Here is a 17,865-nt window from a genome sequence, read left to right on the forward strand (position 1 = left end):
TACCTAATTTATAGCGTAAACAATAAATACTACGACCAAAAAATGCGACTACGAAACTAGCGGTAACCATGTGTACTGTTGCAAAAGTGTGCGCAAAACGAAGCTCGATTGCGCCCGTTTGCGCGCACACATACACACCCGAACCTACCTTAACGTTTGTCGCGCCACCTAGAAATAAACATTACTATTAGTTTTGCTATTTTTACAAAAATAAAACTTCTAAAATAGTTTGCAGCACCTTTGCAGATGACCAGGTGACAAGTAAGGTACAATAAGAGTCCGTTACCTGTATTTCTTTCATTTCCCTGTGGTGTTCTTAACTGAACATACTAGACCTGCAGGCTTGGAACATGAGAAGACGACAGTTCGGCGAGGCTCAAATAAATCGCGTGCTTCTTGCAAGGCGAGTAACGGGAGCAGCCGCAGATACAGCGATTAGCTGTGATACTGTTGCGGCTGTTGCTGAATCTGAAGCTCTTTGAAGTCAATGGTTATAGCGGCTGCGCGCTGCGATCTCAAAGCGCGTTCATTCTTTGATCTCTAGTACCACGGACATTGGACAAAAAGCTATGTTTGCTTTACGGACAGAGGGTACGTCGCAGGAAATTCGAAGACCTCACCGTGTATGTTTGTAGCGTGTGCGCGCTTGCATCCTACGGTTCCCACAGTGCGTCCGATGCTCGAAGGTAGCGTCGTCGCCTGTCGGCACCTGTCTTCTCGCCGGCCGCGCTGCCGTAGTGTCTACTTTTGGGGAACTCCACATGCGCGTAGTCACCGTGTTTGCAAGTGAATTTCGCATTCTTCTGCTCCCCGAAACGTGCTCATTTCGGATCGTACCAATGGTTATGTCATCTAGTGTATGTTAAAACGACGATGGCATTTGTACACCGGCGAAGAAATAAATCGTTATGAACTTGGGCGGTCATGAATCTAGTCTAACGTTGCAGTTTTTACGTAGCGAAAATGGCTACGAAAGTGGGGCGGTCCCGAAGATAGGCGCTTCAAAGCGCCAGCTGTAGCGACAGCACCAGGAAGTTGCACGCGGCGCACACGCCAAGCATTTCAGAGCTTACTAGCTTTCGAATGAGAGGATTATGCGCGCGCTCGTGGCTTATTGGTTAGAGTACCGGGCTCGACGGCCGACATTCGATTCCACCCCATGGGTCACACATAATTTTCTATTAATGAAAGCGAGGCGAAAGAAGAACCTACCTGCCGCAAAGTGACAGGAATTGGCTTGGAACGCATCGCAAAACATGTTTGGAATGTCTTCATATGCGATTTCTAATTATTGTATACTGGACTCAACTGCTACACAACAAAAGAACAACTAGAAAAATCAACACAAATTACCCAATAAATTGTTTATTGAGAACACTCAACGGTAATATTGTTGTGCAAGGATTGAGTGAACTCAATTGCTCTTGAAAATTTGTTGAAGTCCGTTGTTTCAACAATTCCCCAACAATATATCAATGGTTAATCAACACTCATTTTTGTACGGGAAGGCCGTCATTTCTGCCGGAAAGTTGTTGACTTTTTTTTTTGATCGTCAGGGGCTGTAATTATCGATCGAACTTGCTAAACCTGGAGAGGCTCATTTGCTTCCGATATTGTCAAACGTCGGATCGGCTGCCTGTCGCAATAAACAACAAGCGACGTGGAAAATAGAGCCATGGGATCGTCATGCTCCCCGACATTGCCCGACCCCACGTTGCTGATGTGGTTAATATTAAACTGGCAAAGTTTAAGTGGAAAATGCTTCAACATCCGCCATACAGCCCAGACCTGTCACCTTGGGAATTCCACATTTGGGAGCATTTGAAAAAAACTGCTCAAGGGAACCAGATTAGTGTCGGACGATGACGTAGAGCCAATTAGAGATTACAGAGTCACCGTCGCCGATAACGGGACATGCCTCCCCGTCGTCAATTTTGGCCTCACAAAGGAAGTTCTACCCAAAGGCATATCGGTTGCAACGCCCCGTGATAGCGGATATATATATATATATATATATATATATATATATATATATATATATATATATATATATATATATATATATATATATATATATATTTGTTACGCGCGAAGGAGACCGTTTATAACCCTTACGGATGAAGGAGACCGTTTACTTTAGGTCGCGAAGGTGAGCGCAAGAGCGGCCAGCTGGTTAATCAACTGAGCGTCGTCCTCGTCTTCCTTCCTCCACTCGGGACCGCAAGCACGTTCACTGGTCTTCGTTTTCTTCATGCGTAACATTCCTCTCGTCGCAGACGAAGCGCACCGGGCGAGTTAATCCATGTGTCTTGACGTGAACAACTTCAAGCGGGCGACATGGACCACTTGTATCTTGGCAGCTCTTCTACCACTCGCCGTGAGGCGAGCTATGTTATACGTGACTTTCGTGAGTCTGTTAATAATAACAAACGGTCCATCGTAGGTGGCCAAAAGCTTTTGGCATAACCCGCGTTTCCGTACTGGAGTCCACAGCCAGACTAAATCACCAGGGCGATAGGTTACCGGATGGTGGCGAATGTCGTAGCGTGCTTTTGATCTGTCCTGCGGTGCCAAAGTGCGCAAACGAGCAATACGACGAGCTTCTTCGGCGAGGCAGAGAGTCTCGGCGACAGTGGGATTTTCTTGACTGCAGAAGGGGAAAATAGTGTCGATTGTGTACCGGGGTGGCCGTGCGTACAGCAGGAAGAAAGGGCTATAGCCGGTGGTCTCGTGCTTGGCGGTGTTGAACGCGTACGTGATAAAAGGCAGTACGTCATCCCAGTTCTTGTGCTCGGATGAAACATACATAGATAGCATGTTTACAATTGTTCGGTTGGTGCGCTCGGTAAGCCCATTCGTTTGTGGATGGTATGGTGTCGAGTGACGCAAGTTCGATTCACACAAACGAAGCAGCTCCTCTACAACGTCCGCGGTCAAATGTCGCCCACGGTCGCTGATGATCACGCGAGGCGGACCATGTCGCAAGATCACATATTGCAGCAGGAATGTTGAAACGTCAGTGGCAGTTGCGGAGGGCACGGCCGCCGTCTCACAGTAGCGTGTGAGGTAGTCGACGCAAACAACTATCCAACGGTTTCCCTTGGCTGATTTTGGAAATGGGCCTACGAAGTCAATGCCCACTTGTTGGAAAGGCGTGCTTGGAGGCGGGATCGGCTGCAGGAGACCAGCTGGAGCAGTAGATGGCCGTTTGTGGCGCTGACACTGCATGCAGCTGGCCACATACGTCTCAACAGAGTGTCGCATTCCAGGCCAATAAAAGCGTTCCTGAATCCGGTAGAGCGTCCTCGCCGAACCTAAATGGCCAGACGTAGGGTCGTCGTGCATAGCACTCAGAATCGCTGTGCGAAGGCTCTCCGGTACCACTAGGAGAAAACGTGCGCCAGTGCCGGAAGAGTTCTTCTTATACAGGAGTCCATCACGTACACAGAAATGGTTTGCTGTCGTCGAAGTGAAGAGCGGTGTTAATTTATCGTCTTTTCGCTGTTCGACTTTGAAGCAGTCGAAGTCTGGAAAACGCGGCGACACAGAAGCCACGAGGTGATCGAAGTCGTCGGCGTCACAGTCCGTAGGGCGAAGTGGCATACGCGAGAGGCAGTCCGCATCAGCGTGTCGTCGACCGCTCTTATAAGAGACGGTGAAGCGGTATTTTTGAAGTCGGAGCGCCCAGCGCGCAAGGCGGCCACAAGGGTCACGAAGATTCACAAGCCAACACAATGAGTGGTGGTCGGTGACCACTGTAAAGGGGCGTCCATACAGGTAAGAACGAAACCGCTGAACCGCAAATATTGCCGTGAGGCATTCTTGTTCCGTGACAGTGTAATTCTGCTCGGGCCTACTTAATGAGCGGCTTGCATATGCGATCACGTGGTCGCGGTCACCGTAGCGCTTAACTAGGACGGCACCAATACCTATGCCACTGGCATCCGTATGGAGTTCCGTCGGAGCTGAAGGACGGAAGTGTTGAAGAACCGGTCGTGACGTCAGCAGGAACTTCAACTGACGAAAAGAAGAGTCGTACTCCGCAGTCCACTCAAAGGGGGCGTCCTTTCGTAGCAGGCATGTCAGCAGATACGCGACGTCGGCGAAATTAGGAATAAATCGGCGGAAATAGGAACAACGCCCAAGAAAACTGCGGAGCTCCTTGACAGAGCACGGTGCACTCAACGCTTCAACGGCTGCCATTTTCTGGGGATCAGGGCGGATGCCATCCTTGTCCACGAAGTGCCCAAGCACAAGGGTTTGGCGTTCACCGAAGTGGCATTTCTTAGAGTTTAAAACTAGACCAGCGTTTCTGATGCAGTTCAGGACAATATCCAGACGCGAGTTCTGTTCGCTGAAGGTGCGGCCAAAGATGACGACGTCGTCGAGGTAGCACTTGCAGATGTTCCACTTCAAGCCGCGCAGAACAGTGTACATAAATCTCTCGAAAGTTGCCGGAGCGTTGCACAATCCAGATGGCATCACATTAAATTCGAAGAGCCCGTCAGGGGTTACAAAGGCAGTCTTCTCCTTGTCGTCAGGATGCATCGGAATTTGCCAATAGCCGGATCGTAAATCTACTGAGGAAAAGTAAGAGGCGGAATGAAGGCAGTCTATTGCGTCATCAATACGTGGGAGTGGGTACACGTCCTTTTTTGTTACAGCATTCAAACGGCGATAGTCGACGCAAAATCTCCATGACCCATCTTTTTTTTAAACAAGAATCACTGGAGCTGCCCACGGACTCGCTGACTCTTGTACGACTCCCTTTTTCATCATTTCGTGCACCTGTTCGTTGATAATCTGGCGCTCTGATGGCGAAACACGATATGGCTTTTGTCTAATCGGATGTGCCGAACCCGTGTTGATGGTATGGCGCGTTCGAGACGCAGGGATTGCAGGTATTTTGTCCTTCTGCGCAAAGTCGAATACCGAAATGTGCTTCGAAAGCACACCCACTAACGTTCGGCGTTCACTCATGCTGAGCGATTTGTTTACCATCGACAAAAGGGCTGTTTCCGAACTGTGGCCATCAGGTTCTTCCGGCACATCTGTAAGTTCAACCAGTGATAAGGATGCGTATTCCCTGGCGAAGGCTAATTTCATGCCATCTGGTAGTATAACAGGCTCCTTAGAACAGTTTACGGTCCATAAGCCAGTGCGTCAGCCTTTGATCGGCACTACACGATGTGGCACCAACACATTCTTCTTCACACAGTTAAAGTGTATTGGTTCTACGGTAGCTTCGAAGCTGTCGGAATCGGCGCCGCAACAGACAACGGGAACGCAAACGGTAGATGATGCAGGTTATTAGATTCGAAAGGCGATCCTACCTCTGTCAACCAGATGTAGGAGTCGTCGGACTATCTCGCCGCTGCCACCATTTGAAGGAGATGAAGGTCGTAGACAGGAACTCGGTGAACAGGATTTATTTACATATGAACAGTTTAAGCAAGATACATTGGCAGTCTAGCGCGACTCCCATATGGAGCCCACAAGACTAACATACAGCAAACAGCTTACGAGCCCACTGCTCACTAGTGCATTTCTAGCCTGACAAAGAGCACTCAGCTCCCGACAACGAGCAGGACACGAGCACGACACGAGCACACTCTAGCAGCCGGCAAACGCTGCTTATAAGCTCTGCGCTTGACGTCATAGTTCGACGTCATCGTTCGGCGTGGACGGAGCACGAATGGTCGGGAATGTTCGTCCAATCATTGTAAACTTGCCGCCGCCCCGCAGTATGGCTCCCACACACTACTGCACACAAGTTCGAGCCCATACACACAAAGGCTCCGGAGTCGACGACCGAGGGCTTCGTAGAACTGTGCTTCGTCTCGGGTGGCGCGGCGGAGTACCACATTCCTGAGCTGACCGCGCGCCACGTGGCTGCCGGTCATCCGCAGTTCTCGGAAGGGCTCCCTGTCTGGTGGGCTTGGAACACGTGCAGCGGGCTGAAAGCTGGCACATTGCCACCCCGTACGGCCACTCCTAACAAGGTATGACCGTATCACCACAAAAACACAGTGTAGCTTCGCGATATACAGGGTTCTCCAGGAGTCCTGATGGAATCCTACCACTTATAAATACCTTCCCTGTGCGGCAGTCGACAGTAGCACTACACTCCCGCAAGAAGTCCATGCCAAGAATAACATCATGGGTCGACCGAGGAATAATTACAAACTCTGTCGTAATAATATGGCCTCCCAAAAACACGTCAGCACTACACACACCAATAGGTCGCAACGGCTCGCCACTCACTCCACAGAACTTTGAATCTTCGTCCCATTTAAACAAAACCTTTCGCCTTAACACGTTTAAAAGAGACACTCATGACCAAAATTGTTGCGCCTGTGTCCACCAGAGCCATCACAGGGACATTATCTACAAGAACGCGCACTTTGTTTTTCAGCATCAACACAGAAGGTATTTCTGTCAGTAGCACGTCTCCAGCGACCTCACCTCCATCGGCCGCGCTAGCTAGTTTTCCGGTGACGAAGGGGACGTGGTGCGACGCAGCGGTGAGGGAGAACGGGGAGCACGACGTTGCGGGGGGGGGGGGGGGGGGGGGAGGGTTGCCAAACTCCTGTCAGATGCCGGGGAGTGATTCCGGGAGCTTCTCGGCCAATACTCGTTGCCAGACGATACGTGTGCTGGCCACGGGGCACCGTGTTTCACCATGAACTCTTCGTTTCACCATCACAGCGCCAGATTATCAACGAACAAGTGCACGAAATGATGAAAAAGGGAGTCGTACAAGAGTCAGCGAGTCCGTGGGCAGCTCCAGTGATTCTTGTTAAAAAAAAAGATGGATCTTGGAGATGTTGCGTCGACTATCGCCGTTTGAATGCTGTAACAAAAGAGGACGTGTACCCACTCCCACGTATTGATGACGCAATAGACTCCCTTCATTCCGCCTCTTACTTTTCCTCAGTAGATTTACGATCCGGCTATTGGCAAATTCCGATGCATCCTGACGACAAGGAGAAGACTGCCTTTGTAACCCCTGACGGGCTCTTCGAATTTAATGTGATGCCATTTGGATTGTGCAACGCTCCGGCAACTTTCGAGAGATTTATGGACACTGTTCTGCGCGGCTTGAAGTGGAACATCTGCATGTGCTACCTCGACGACGTCGTCATCTTTGGCCGCACCTTTAGCGAACAGAACTCGCGTCTAGATATTGTCCTGAACTGCATCAGAAACGCTGGTCTAGTTTTAAACTCTAAGAAATGCCACTTCGGTGACCGCCAAACCCTTGTGCTTGGGCACCTCGTCGACAAGGATGGCATCCGCCCTGATCCCCAGAAAACAGCAGCCGTTGAAGCGTTCAGTGCACCGCGCTCTGTCAAGGAGCTCCGTAGTTTTCTGGGGCTTTGTGCCTATTTCCGCCGATTTATTCCTAAATTCGCCGACGTCGCGTATCCGCTGACATGCCTGCTACGAAAGGACACCCCCTTTGAGTGGACTCCGGAGTGCGACTCTTCTTTTCGTCAGTTGAAGTTTCTGCTGACGTCACGACCGGTTCTTCAGCACTTCAGTCCTTCAGCTCCGACGGAACTCCATACGGATGCCAGTGGCACAGGTATTGGTGCCGTCCTAGTTCAACGCTACGGTGACCGCGAACACGTGATCGCATATGCAAGCCGCTCATTAAGTAGGCCCGAGCAGAAATACGCTGTCACCGAACAAGAATGCCTCGCGGTAATATTTGGGGTTCAGCGGTTTTGTTCTTACCTGTATGGAAGCCCCTTTACAGTGGTCACCGACCACCACTCATTGTGTTGGCTTGTCAATCTTCGTGACCCTTGTGGCCGCCTTGCGCGCTGGGCGCTCCGACTGCAAGAATACAGCTTCACCGTCTCTTATAAGAGCGGTCGACGACACGCTGATGCGGACTGCCTCTCGCGTATGCCGCTTCGCCCTACGGACTGTGACGCCGACGACTTCGATCACCTCGTGGCTTCTGTGTCGCCGCGTTTTCCGGACTTCGACTGCTTCAAAGTCGAACAGCGAAAAGACGATAAATTAACACCGCTCTTCACCGCTACGACCGCCTCAACGACAGGAAACAATTTCTGTGTACGTGATGCACTCCTGTATAAGAACTTTTCCAGCACTGGCGCACGTTTTCTCCTAGTGGTACCGGAGAGCCTTCGCACAGCGATTCTGAGTGCTATGCACGACGACCCTACGTCTGGCCATCTAGGTTCGGCGAGGACGCTCTACCGGATTCAGGAACGCTTTTATTGGCCTGGAATGCGACACTCTGTTGAGACGTATGTGGCCAGCTGCATGCAGTGTCAGCGCCACAAACGGCCATCTACTGCTCCAGCTGGTCTCCTGCAGCCGATCCCGCCTCCAAGCACGCCTTTCCAACAAGTGGGCATTGACTTCGTAGGCCCATTTCCAAAATGAGCCAAGGGAAACCGTTGGATAGTTGTTTGCGTCGACTACCTCACACGCTACTGCGAGACAGCGGCCGTGCCCTCCGCAACTGCCACTGACGTTTCAACATTCCTGTTGCGATATGTGATCCTGCGACATGGTCCGCCTCGCGTGATCATCAGCGACCGTTGACGACAATTCACAGCGGACGTCGTAGAGGAGCTGCTTCGTTTGTGTGATTCCCACTTGCGTCACTTGACACCATACCATACACAAACGAATGGACTTACGGAGCGTACCAACCGAACAATTGTAAACATGCTATCTATGCATTCAACACCGCCAAGCACGAGACTACCGGCTATAGCCCTTTCTTCCTGCTGTACGCACGGCCACCCCGGTACACAATCGACACTGTTTTCCCTTTCTGTAGTCATGAAAATCCTAATGTCGCCGAGACTCTCTGCCTTGCCGAAGGAGCTCGTCGTATTGCTCGTTTCCGCACTATAGCATCGCAGGACAGATCAAAGCACGCTACGACATTCGCCACCCTCCGGTAACCTATCGCCCTGGTGATTTAGTCTGGCTGTGGACTCCAGTACGGAAACGCGGGTTATGCCAAAAGCTTTTGGCCACCTACGATGGACCGTATGGCATTATTAATAGACTCACGGAAGTCACGTATAACAGAGCTCGCCTCACGGCAAGTGGTAGAAGAGCTGCCAAGACACAAGTGGTCCATGTCGCCCGTTTGAAATTGGTCACGTCACGACAAATAGAGTGACTCGCCCGGCGGGCTTCGTCTGCGACGAGATCAACCAGCTGGCCGCTCTTGCGCTCTCATCATCATCATCATCATCATCATCAGCCTGATTACGCCCACTGCAGGGCAAAGGCCTCTCCCATACTTCTCCAACTACCCCGGTCATGTACTAATTGTGGCCATGTTGACCCTCCAAACTTCCTAATCTCATCTGCCCACCTAACTTTCTGTCGCCCCCTGCTACGCTTCCCTTCCCTCGGAATCCAGTCCGTAACCCTTAATGACCATCGGTTATCTTCCCTCCTCATTACATGTCCTGCCCATGCCCATTTCGTTTTCTTGATTTCAACTAAGATGTCATTAACGCGCGTTTGTTCCCTCACCCAATCTGCTCTTTTCTTATCCCTTAACGTTACACCTATCATTTTTCTTTCCATAGCTCGTTGCGTCGTCCTCAATTTAAGTAGAACCCTTTTCGTAAGCCTCCAGGTTTCTGCCCCGTACGTGAGTACTGGTAAGACACAGCTGTTATACACTTTTCTCTTGAGGGATAATGGCAACCTGCTGTTCATGATCTGCGAATGCCTGCCAAACGCACCCCAGCCCATTCTTATTCTTCTGATTATTTCACTCTCATGATCTGGATCAGCAGTCACTACCTGTCCTAAGTAGATGTATTCTCTTACCACTTCCAGTGCCTCGCTACCTATCGTAAACTGCTGTTCCCTTCCGAGACTGTTAAACATTACTTTAGTTTTCTGCAGATTCATTTTTAGTCCCACCCTTCTGCTCTGCCTCTCCAGATCAGTGAGCATGCATTGCAGTTGGTCCCCTGAGTTACTAAGCAAGGCAATATCATCAGCGAAGCGCAAGTTACTAAGGTATTCTCCATTTACTCTTATCCCCAATTCTTCCCAATCCAGGTCTCTGAATACCTCCTGTAAACACGCTGTGAATAGCATTGGAGAGATCGTATCTCCCTGCCTGACGCCTTTCTTTATTGGGATTTTGTTGCTTTCTTTATGGAGGAGTACAGTGGCTGTGGAGCCGCTATGGATATCTTTCAGTATTTTTACATACGGCTCGTCTACACCCTGATTCCGCAATGCCTCCATGACTGCTGAGGTTTCGACTGAATCAAACGCTTTCTCGTAATCAATGAAAGCTATATATAATGGTTGGTTATATTCCGCACATTTCTCTATCACCTGATTGATAGTGTGAAGATGATCTATTGTTGAGTAGCCTTTACGGAATCCTGCCTGGTCCTTTGGTTGACGGAAGTCTAAGGTGTTCCGGATTCTATTTGCAATTACCTTAGTAAATACTTTGTAGGCAACGGACAGTAAGCTGATCGGTCTATAATTTTTCAAGTCTTTGGCGTCGCCTTTCTTATGGATTAGGATTAGGTTAGCGTTCTTCCAAGATTCCGGTACGCTCGAGGTCTTGAGGCATTGCGTATAGAGGCTGGCCAGTTTTTCTAGAACAATCTGCCCACCATCCTTCAGCAAATCTGCTGTTACCTGATCCTCCCCAGCTGCCTTCCCCCTTTGCATAGCTCCCAAGGCTTTCTTTACTTCTTCCGGCGTTACTTCTGGGATATCGAATTCCTCTAGATTATTCTCTCTTCCATTATCATCGTGGGTGCCACTCGTACTGTATAAATCTCTATAGAACTCCTCAGCCACTTGAACTATCTCATCCATATTAGTAATGATATTGCCGGCTTTGTCTCTTAGCGCATACATCTGATTCTTGCCAATTCCTAGTTTCTTCTTCACTGCTTTTAGGCTTCCTCCGTTCCTGAGAGCTTGTTCAATTCTATCCATGTTATGCTTCCTTATGTCAGCTGTCTTACGCTTGTTGATTAACTTCGAAAGTTCTGCCAGTTCTATTCTAGCTGTAGGGTTAGAGGCTTTCATACATTGGCGTTTCTTGATCAGAACTTTCGTCTCCTGCGATAGCTTACTCGTATCCTGTCTAACGGAGTTACCACCGACTTCTATTGCACACTCCTTAATGATGCCCACAAGATTGTCGTTCATTGCTTCAACACTAAGATCCTCTTCGTGGCTTAAAGCCGAATACCTGTTCTGTAGCTTGATCTGGAATTCCTCTATTTTCCCTCTTAGCGCTAACTCATTGATCGGCTTCTTATGTACCAGTTTCCTCCGTTCCCTCCTCAGGTCTAGGCTAATTCGAGTTCTTACCATCCTGTGGTCACTGCAGCGCACCTTACCGAGCACGTCCACATCTTGTATGATGCCAGGGTTAGCGCAGAGTATGAAATCTATTTCATTTCTAGTCTCGCCGTTCGGGCTCCTCCATGTCCACTTTTGGTTATTCCGCTTGCGGAAGAAGGTATTCATTATCCTCATATTATTCTGTTCTGCAAACTCTACTAATACCTCCCCCCTGCTATTCCTAGTGCCTATGCCATATTCCCCCACTGCCTTGTCTCCAGCATGCTTCTTGCCTACCTTGGCATTGAAATCGCCCATCAGTATAGTGTATTTTGTTTTCACTCTACCCATCGCCGATTCCACGTCTTCGTAGAAGCTTTCGACTTCCTGGTCATCATGACTGGATGTAGGGGCGTAGACCTGTACAACCTTCATTTTGTACCTCTTATTAAGTTTCACAACAAGACATGCCACCCTCTCGTTAATGCTATAGAGTTCCTGTATGTTACCAGCTATATTCTTATTAATCAGGAATCCGACTCCTAGTTCTCGTCTCTCCGCTAAGCCCCGGTAGCACAGGACGTGCCCGCTCCTTAACACTGTATATGCTTCTTTTGGCCTCCTAACTTCACTGAGCCCTATTGTATCCCATTTACTGCCCTCTAATTCTTCCAATAGCACTGCTAGACTCGCCTCACTAGATAATGTTCTTGCGTTAAACGTTGCCAGGTTCATATTCCAATGGCGGCCTGTCCGGAGCCAGGGATTCTTAGCACCCTCTGCAGCGTCGCAGGTCTGACCGCCGCCGTGGTCAGTTGCTTCGCAGCTGCTGGGGACTGAGGGCCGGGGTTTGATTGTTGTGTTCATATAGGAGGTTGTGGCCAAGTACTGCACCAGGGTGGCCAATCCTGCTCTGGTGAGGGAGTGTGTTACCGGTTCTGGTCACCGGCATCAGGCCACATTCCAGGCCTGTTTATGCAATTTTATCAACACGCGGATTTTTTTTTTTTTTTTTAATCCGGTGGAAAATTGCGCGGCACCGGGATTCGAACCACGGACCTCTTGCACGCGAGGCGGGTGTTCTACCTCTACGCCACCGCTGCCACCGCCTTGCGCTCTACTTCGCGACTTAAAGTAAACGGTCCCCTTCATTCGTAAGGGTTATAAACGGCCTCCTTTGCCCGTAAGAGTATATATATATATATATATATATATATATATATATATATATATATATATATATATATATATAATTTCCATTAATTGATCGTTTTATTATTTCATTTATTAAGCACGAGTAATGTCCCCTATGTTGTCCTTGGTGTCAGTGTTTGTTGGCTTGTTATGATATGACTAATACAAATCGGGCCCCTCGGTTAAGCGCCTTTCTTCTCGTTTATTACATAACGAGGGTCTCGAATCCGGCTACATCGATGCCTTCAGGTAGCATATGTGGGTTTATTGACCAGTTGCCTTCAACCAAAAAGATCACGTTCTCGTGACGCCTGCGGCAAGAAGGACGTTCCACGTCCGCCGCCAAGGTCTTTGAGTGGTGGCGCTGGCTAACACTCCCAAGGTTCTACTAGGACACATAAATACCCAAGAAAGTGGATGGGGAAACAGCGCCGCGGCAGCTCAATTGGTAGAGCATCGCACGCGAAATGGGAGGGTTGTGGGTTCGGTTCCCACCTGCTGCAAGTTGTTTTTTCATCCACTTTAATTTCCATTAATTTATCGTTTCATTGTGTCATTTATTGAGCACAAGTAATTTCCCGTATGTTGTCCTTGGTTTCAGTGTTTGTTGGCTTCTTATGATATGACTAATAAAAATCGGGCCCCTCGGTTAAGCGCCTTTCTTCTCGTTTATTACATAACGAGGGTCTCGAATCCGGCTACATCGATGCCTTCAGGTAGCATATGTGGGTTTATTGACCAGTTGCCTTCACCCAAAAAGATCACGTTCTCGTGACGCCTGTGGCAAGAAGGACGTTCCACGTCCGCCGCCAAGGTGTGTGAGTGATGGCGCTGGCTAACACTCCGAAGGTTTTACTAGGAGACATAAATACCCAAGAAAGTGGATGGGGAAACAGCGCCGCGGCAGCTCAATTGGTAGAGCATCGCACGCGAAATGGGAAGGTTGTGGGTTCGGTTCCCACCTGCTGCAAGTTGTTTTTTCATCCACTTTAATTTCCATTAATTTATCGTTTCATTATTTCATTTATTGAGCACAAGTAATTTCCCGTATGTTGTCCTTGGTTTCAGTGTTTGTTGGCTTCTTATGATATGACTAATAAAAATCGGGCCCCTCGGTTAAGCGCCTTTCTTCTCGTTTATTACATAACGAGGGTCTCGAATCCGGCTACATCGATGCCTTCAGGTAGCATATGTGGGTTTATTGACCAGTTGCCTTCACCCAAAAAGATCACGTTCTCGTGACGCCTGTGGCAAGAAGGACGTTCCACGTCCGCCGCCAAGGTGTGTGAGTGATGGCGCTGGCTAACACTCCGAAGGTTTTACTAGGAGACATAAATACCCAAGAAAGTGGATGGGGAAACAGCGCCGCGGTAGCTCAATTGGTAGAGCATCGCACGCGAAATGCGAAGGTTGTGGGTGCGGTTCCCACCTGCTGCAAGTTGTTTTTGCATCCACTGTAATTTCCATTAATTTATCGTTTCACTATTTCATTCATTAAGCACAAGTAATTTCCCCTATGTTGTCCTTGGTGTCAGTGTTTGTTGGCTTCTGATGATATGACTATATATATATATATATATATATATATATATATATATATATATATATATATATATAATCATTTTATTTATTTTCACTTTAAACGCCCGGAGGTAATACAATAGGGAGGGCTTTGATCCCTGTGGCAATACGACAACAAGTGTACAGAGCAGCAAAGAAAGAACAATAAACAAAAAGAAGCCTGGAACAATTGTGTAATAAATCGCAGTGCCCTTCCACTCTGTGAAGAAGGATGACCAGCGAAGCTGTGTATGTGGTCTCCTTAATGGCAAACTGCACCTCCGCCACGGGTTGGCCTGGCATTGCACTATCTCCTAGATCGGCCCACGTATGGGGAGTCCTTAGCGCCTGCTTCACCTCCGCCGCGGGTCATCCGGCATTGAACTAACTTCGGGATCGGCCCACGAATGGGGGGTGCTTAGCGCCTGCGTCAGCCCTGCCGCGGGTCACCCCGGCATTGCACTATCTTCGGTATCGGCCCACGTATGGGGATCCTTAGCGCCTGCTTCAGCTCCGCCGCCGGTCACTCCGGCAGTGCACTATCTTCGGGATCCGCCCAAGTATGAGGAGTGCTTAAAGAGAAGCTGAAGAGTGTCGAATTCAATAAGACGCTCATATACGGATGCGGGAACCTTATAAACCATGTAGGTTAAATTTGGGTTCGTTTTTTTCCATTAGGAGCGACGTAATCGTCGGTTGAAATTGCGCTGTAGCTCCGCCCCCCGTCGAATGCCGCGTTCTGCTGCTGACGCTGACGATGCGAGCGGAGACCGGAAACCGCGGTGTTGTGACGTCAACTCTAGTGTTTCGTTCCTTCGCAGCGTCCGCGACCGCGCCTGACCGCGCTTGTTTCTGCGTGCGTGCCCTCGTAATATGCTTCGATCGACCCTGCATTCCTTTGTTGGTGCGTCTGCGTGCATGTAGAGTGGTAGTCAACGTGCGTGGTAGTCAACGTGAGTGGTAATCAACGTGAGTGGTAATCAACGTGAGTGGTAATCAACGTGAGTGGTAATCAACGTGAGTGGTAATCAACGTGGTAGTCAACAGATGAAGGTCACTAGACGTACTGCATGAACCGGGAAGCTTTTCACGCGTTTAGCCGTCTTTGTAGATTGCCGACAGCTTTGGACAGCGCACAAATGCCGACGATCGCATCCCTGCTTACGTTCCACGAGGAGGCATGCAGGAACACAACACTACAGTTGTTTGACCGGAAACGAGCTGACTAGATCGGCGAAAGATGGGCGAGATCACTAGATCGCTTTGCAAAAAACATACTCACCAAAGAGCATTTCCAACACGAGGAGATCCCAAGACTTTGCTATCGTTCGCGTCGAAAGCACTGCTCGCACCAGCATCGTTTGCTTCTTCGAGAGGCCGGCTCTTCGCAATCGGCTCGTACATGTAGGGAGTAACGCCGAACTCCTCAGAAAAACGCAGTCTCTCTAAATTTTCCATTACCGGCTCAGAAAAACAGCACCAAACTACCTGGCACCGCGCTTCACGTGTAGCGGCAGCGGTCGGTTACTAGAGTTGACGTCACGAGGCGCCCGACCATTCACAGGCGGAAACGAGACGCGCGAGCTGGGCGTGTCCGCTGCTGCACTTTTCGTCGAAATAAAATATATTTGCGCTTTCTTTCGCTCAATTTTGATACGATATTCGAATTCGGAGGGTTGAAAACCATTATTTAGAGATGTTCACTCATTTTTTCTGGAATACCTTTCAGCTTCCCTTTAACGCCTGTTTCAGCTCCGCCGCGGGTCGGGCCGGTATTGCACTATGTTCGGAGTCGACCCACGCGTGGGGAGTGCTGAACGCCTGCTTCACCTTGTCCGCGGGTCGGCCCGGCATCGCACTATCTTCGGGATCTGCCCACATATGAGGAGTGCTTAACGTCTGTTTCACCTCCGCCATGGGTCGGGCCGGTATTGCACGATGTTCGGGGTCGGCCCACACGTGGGGAGTGCGTAAGGCCTGCCTCACCTCCGCCGTGGGTCGGCCTGGCATTGCATTATCTTCGGGGTCGGCCCACGTGCGAGGAGTGCTTAACGCCTGCTTCACCTCCGCCGTGGGTCGGTCCGGCATTGCACTATTTTCGGTATCGACTCACGTATGGGGAGTGCGTAACGCCTGCTTCACCTCCGCCACGGGTCGGGCAGGCATTGCACTATCTTCGGGATCGGCCGCATATTGGTAGTTTTTTTGCATACCGCGCCAACGACACGATAATTTCCTTGGACGGGATAAAGGTTATAAACCGGGATAAGGTGCCTCAGAAAGGCTGGCCAACGTTTCGATAGGAGGACCTATCTTCGTCAAAGATGGCCTCGTCATCCTCGGTATGTTAGTTTTAAAGGGTTAGTACAGTGACATCACGTGCGGTTGTTGTCGGTGGCGCCTGGTTGTAAAGGCAGAGACTTCAAAGAGAATAAGCGCTGTCGCCTGACGTCTGTGAGCGTGGTTCCTCAGACGATGGGACAAGAGCGAGAGATTGGGAAGGCGGGGGTGAATGACAAGGAGATAAAAACAGGAGGACACCAAGGAAAAATAAAGAACAAGCAGAGAAAAGGAAGGGCATGAGAGGGTGTTGGGGAACCGAGAGGTTAGGGAGCATTCAGGTGTGTCGTTGGCGGCATGTTTTTGTGGCTTTAGAAGAGCCTGTCAGGCGGCCAGTGCGCGAGTAACAAAAAGGACCCTAAAAGACATAAGTTGAAAGAACGACTTTAGTAGCGTAGCAGCCATGCGTCGAGTAATTTGGAAGGAGTTAAGATGGCGACAAGGAGTATGGGGAGCAATGCATGAGGTAACTGGAAGGCAGCGGCATGGTCTTTCAAGGGACGTTAACCCCAGTAGCTTAACGTAGGTGTCGTGACGGCGGTATACAGAAGTGGCGATACCCTGTTTTGCTCAAAAAGGGGAACATCGCGTTGGAGTAAGGGTGGGTAGGAGCGGTAATAAAGCAATGCGGTTATTTAACATTTCGTGGAATGTTTTACGGTCAGTGCTTGAGACGATATCTTCTGGGAGACTGTTCTAATGGGTTATTGCGTCAGGGAACAATGAGGTGTTCATGACAGATGATCGGGTGTGAATGTGTGCTATGGGACGACTGTGGCTTAAGCGGAAGGATTGTTAAAATTTTAAACATTTTTTTTAATTGTTATTATACCCTGCCATATGTACATGCTCTGTGCGTACGCTCCTGTCCCGTTGCGATGCGCTCTCTTCAACGCAAACTTTGAGGGAGCAAGAATTAACAAATGTTGCCGCTCTTTTGCATAAACGGAGTTAGCCTGAGCGCTTTGTCAATGATACGCGCCGCCGCATGCAGAAACCCCGCGAGAGCAAGGCCGAAACGCCAGCCTCCTTTGTGTGCATTCCGTATGTCCGCGGTGTATCAGAAGCAGTGCGCAGGGCTTTACGGCGTTAGAACTGTGTTCAAACCCTCGTACACATTGGTTAACGTGTTACTGAAGCCAAAGGCCCGCTCACCTCCGGACGAACGAAGTGGTGTCGTCTACAAGCTGGACTGCTCGGACTGTGGTGTCAGCTACATTGGCGAGACGGGGCGGCGACGTCGCACTCGACTCAAGGAACACTTAAGGGATGCTACAAAAGCCACCCATGCCACACGTGCCAAGACGGAATTGGTGGATCATTGTTTAACAAAGGGACACATGTTCGATTTTGATAATGTAACCACTTTAGCACGGGAACACCGATGGGGCGCAAGAAAATTTGTAGAATCATGGTTCATCCATCGTAATCAAT

The 17,865-nt window shown here is 49.5% G+C and overlaps 1 protein-coding gene across 1 annotated transcript in view; it reads left to right on the forward strand.

The window, feature by feature from the left end:
* The window catches only part of LOC129381473 (adhesion G protein-coupled receptor B2-like), a 495,955-nt gene that overhangs the window by 385,072 nt on the left and 93,018 nt on the right, over positions 1–17,865 (forward strand). The window lies entirely within an intron of this gene.

This window comes from Dermacentor andersoni, chromosome 11 (assembly GCF_023375885.2).
Source record: "Dermacentor andersoni chromosome 11, qqDerAnde1_hic_scaffold, whole genome shotgun sequence".
NCBI classification, from domain to species: Eukaryota; Metazoa; Arthropoda; class Arachnida; order Ixodida; family Ixodidae; genus Dermacentor; species Dermacentor andersoni.